A 4,383-nucleotide genomic window follows, 5' to 3' on the forward strand; every position below is an offset into this window, starting at 1 on the left:
CTTCCTTTTCTTTGGAACTAACCACTTTTTCTTATGGCTTTGACAATATTTTTTGCCAAATAGGCAATATCAGAATTTTCTTCACTTGAATCATGCTTTGAAGACTTCAATGCCAGAGATTTTTCCTTTTGAACTTTATTCTTCTCCAGCCCTTGTTGCTTCTTGAGCTCATGAGTTTTTAGATTTTTAATTAGTTCATCCATGGTAAGGGTTTTCAGGTTTCTGGCTTCAGTTATGGCATCCACTTTGCTTTCTTAGGACTTAGGAAGAACACCAAGAATCTTTCTCACCTGCTTATACAATGGAATCACTTCTCATAGGCATTGAAGCTCATTAGTGATAGAAGTGAATCTTGTATGCATTTCTTAGATGGTTTCTTCTTCTTTCATGAAGGTTTCATACTGAGTTTTCAGCATGTCAACTTTTGAATCCCTTACATAAATAGTACCTTTATGAGCAGTCCTCAAGTAATCCCAAATCTCTTTTGCATTTTCACAGGCAAAAATTATATTATATTCATCAAGACCTATACCAAAAACTAGCAATTTCTTGGCCTTGTAATTCTTCTCAATTTTCTTTCTATCTTCATCATCACACTCTCTCCTTCTTTTAATAACCATTAGGGTTATTTTTCCTTCTTTGACTTCTTTAACAGGAACATGAGGAATATCAAGGATTATGTCCATAAGTTCACTATCCTCTGCCATAATGAAGTCAAACATCCTGGTTTTCCACCACCCATGATATTGCCCATTAAATCTTGGTGGTCTAGTGGTAGATTGCCCTTCTTCTAGTTTAGGTGGAGCATTCATGCTAACCAAGACACTCTAGGTGTGAACCTTTTAGAGTGAACCTGCTCTGATACTAATTGTTGAAATCCTTGGGGGTTGCACCACACAGTGGGGGACCAAGTCCCTCAAAATCAATCACAAACAAAGACATAGTAAAAGAATTAGGAATTCAACATAGTGCAAGAAACATAAATAACACAAGATTTAACATGAAAACCCCCTTTCTCAAGGAAGGAAAAGCCACGGCTTGCTCTCACAGGCAACCAAAACTCCACTATAATAAAATTCTTGATTACAGACTCCACAGAACCTAACTCTAGGCTCCTCCTGCTTGTTGTAACTCTACTACAATCTCATCTTGACAACTCTTCCGAGAACCCTCAACACGGATTAACTCTAATCAATTTTGGACTTAGGCAACACTACCTAAGCACTCTCAATCAAGAAGAAAAAATCATTACCTTTATAGAATGAGTAATTTGGTTATAATTAGGATTCACTTAAGAAAAATCACTCGTTTAGAGTACAAAAGAATTAAGAACATGAGCAATACTTGAGAAATGTTGTAAACTGAGTTTTTGCCTTTTTCCTCTCTCTCTTTTTAATTTGAAAAAACCACTTGATTAAGAAGCATCCTTTACCTTTTATAGTTGAGTGATGATTAGGGTTGAAATGTTATTGGACCAGGTGTCCTTAATAGTAAAAACACTACCTGCACAGTTTGTTACACAAAAGGACAAAACTATGCAAACGCATGCAAGTTGTACTGTTGCCTTGTAGTCATCTGCTCATCATCAAAACAAGATACAACAATATTTTAAATCAATTGCTCAAGCATCATGCCAGTACATGGGTTAGTTTGGGATCACTTGTGGTTCTAAGCACCGTGTTACGACTAAGGGGTAGCTCGGGTCGTGACAATCCAACTTCATCTTTGATTGTGAACATAATATTTTTACTTAGAAGAACCAGTGATTTAATCTTTCGTGTATAAGCTAAAATCTATACACAAAGTTATCTACTATATAAATAAATTAATACATAGTTGAATATACAATCTATTTAATTATTTATGAAATTTAAACAAATAAATATTCTATAATAAATACTTTATCTAAACGCATGGTTAATAGTATATATCCCCACAGTATTACGTAATCACTGCGAAAACTTCAGGCACGAGCAACTAGAACGTAGGAAGCTAAATAAAAAAAAGGAGAATGACAAAGGGAAACAAGTAGTTAATCCTGTCGAGAAGAAGATACCACTAGAGCATAAGCATTTGGAAGAACCCACTCAAAATTCCATTAGTATTGTACAAATATATAAAAGCCCGATCATAAGAGAAGGGACATACAAACTAAAAATTCATTTGAAACACGGGAGAGATTGAATTGACAGATTGCAGGCAACAAATAACTAGTACCTCATACCTTGAGAAGGTAATAGTTGGGGTATGGTCAGAGGGTGGAAGGGTAGGGGCATCCCTTCCTAATGGATAGTATTGGGTTTGGAATGCTAGAGGCCTGAGTAGAGTAGGAAAGTAGAAGAAAATGAAAATATTCTTGCACAATGGCAAAACTGAAATATTTAGGCTTTTGCAATTAAAGGTTAATAGAGCTAAAGCTACACAAGATTCTCATAACCTATGTAATGGATGGTCCTTTATTACAAACATGGATCAACACCCAGGGGAGGAAATGCTATTGTGGAGGGATTTTATAGTTTTAATACGACTAGAGTGACCTCACACGTGCAACATAGAGGGACCAAAAATAGTATCACATTGAGCATGGTGTATGGGTTTAACGACCAAGCACTTAGGAGTGAACAACATAAGGAACTGGTGGATGTAAAGGGCTTGATATGATAGGCATGGGCTATTATAGGGATTTTAATTATGTAGCCAATAGGGATGAAAGAATAGACAGCCCAGTGACTTGGTCAAAAATGAAAGAATTTAGGAAATATATTGGTGAGTGTGGTCTTCAGGATCTCAAACCTTGGGACGTTCTTTATTTGATAAAATAAGCATGAAGATAATACAAGGTTCTATAGCAGAATAGATCGTGTGTTGGTAATGGAAACTAGGTAACAACACTACTAGACTCAAAGGTGCATTATGGAGTAGAGAGATTGTTTAATCATTCTCCAACACAATACTCAACTGGGTTGGGACCCAAAAAGTAACACACATATTTAAGTACTACAATATGTGGAGTTTGGCCTTGATTTCTAAAGAGAGAGTATAAAGCAACTGGGTGAGACCTTTAAGAGGGACCAAAATGTATCAACTAATGGGAAGCTAAAAAGATTAAAATCCACCTTAAAGGAGCTGAGTAGGAAAAGATTCAAAAATTTGAAGTACAGGATGATTTGACACTGCAAAAACTCATAGAGTACCAGATACAACTACAGAGGGATCCTATAAACATAGCATTGATCACTGAAAAAAACAAGAAAGGCAAAGGAGTATATGGAAGGAAGCCAGAGAAAAATTTCTGCAACAGAAGGGTAAAATCCAATGGCTAGTAGAGGGAGATATTAATACTTAACTCTTTCACAGTATGCTTAAGGCCATAAGAAATATGAACAAGATCTTTACAAAGGGAATCAACGAAACTTTTATTGAATTTTACATTGAGTTACTAAGAATTACTACAGCTGGGCAAGAGCATGTATCCAGCAACATAATACAACAAGGACCAATGCTGACTAAAGAGCAAAGAACTATGTTTGTGTCTGGATTCACTAAGAAAAAGGTGAAAGAGGCTTTGTGGGCAATCCAAGAGGATAAGGCTCCAGGACTGGATGGCTATAAAGTCCATGTTTTAAAGGTAGTTGAAAACAATTAAAGATGATTTAGTAGCAACTATAAAGGAATTTGAAAATGCGTGAACACTACTAAATCTTGGAATCGAAAAGTGATCACGTTGGTTCCAAAAGCTGAGGGGGTGGATGATTATCAGCCAATTGCATGTTGGAATACCATCAACAAGGTAATTTCTAATGTAATTTGTAATAGATTTAAGAGACTGTTGCCAGACATCATATCTGACAACCAAATTGCCTTTGTGGTTGGACGAAGTATTTCCCAAAATATGCTCATTTGTCTGGATCTTGTGAGACTATAAAACAGGAAGGAGACTACAAAGAGTTGTCTAATTGTATCGGCCTGAATTTTGATGAAATATGTGAAATATGTGTTTCTGTATGATTTGACCATTTTAACCCTCATCATGGTTGGTTATAGAATTTTTGAGGTGTGGAGATGATTGGCACGGTTTTCGGTGTGATTTATGTGATATTGTTGTTTTTGGTGGCTTCGAGAGCCTTATAGTTGACTTCAATCGACATCTTTTGATCCGTCATCTTTTGATCCATGCGCTGGATGGCAAAATAGACTGTGCTAGCAGATTCGGAATATTTATTCTAGGGTGGTAACATAATTGGTGTGGTTTTATGGTTTTTAACTATCATTTTGACCCTCGGTTTAGAAAGTTGTGATTTTGGATTTCTGGGGTCAACTTTGTGAAAAGAACGTCTTTTCAAGAATCCAATTAAGCCATTGAGTCTGAAGCATCGAATTTGA

The sequence above is a fragment of the Capsicum annuum genome, chromosome 10 (genome assembly GCF_002878395.1).
Source record: "Capsicum annuum cultivar UCD-10X-F1 chromosome 10, UCD10Xv1.1, whole genome shotgun sequence".
NCBI classification, from domain to species: domain Eukaryota; kingdom Viridiplantae; phylum Streptophyta; class Magnoliopsida; order Solanales; family Solanaceae; genus Capsicum; species Capsicum annuum.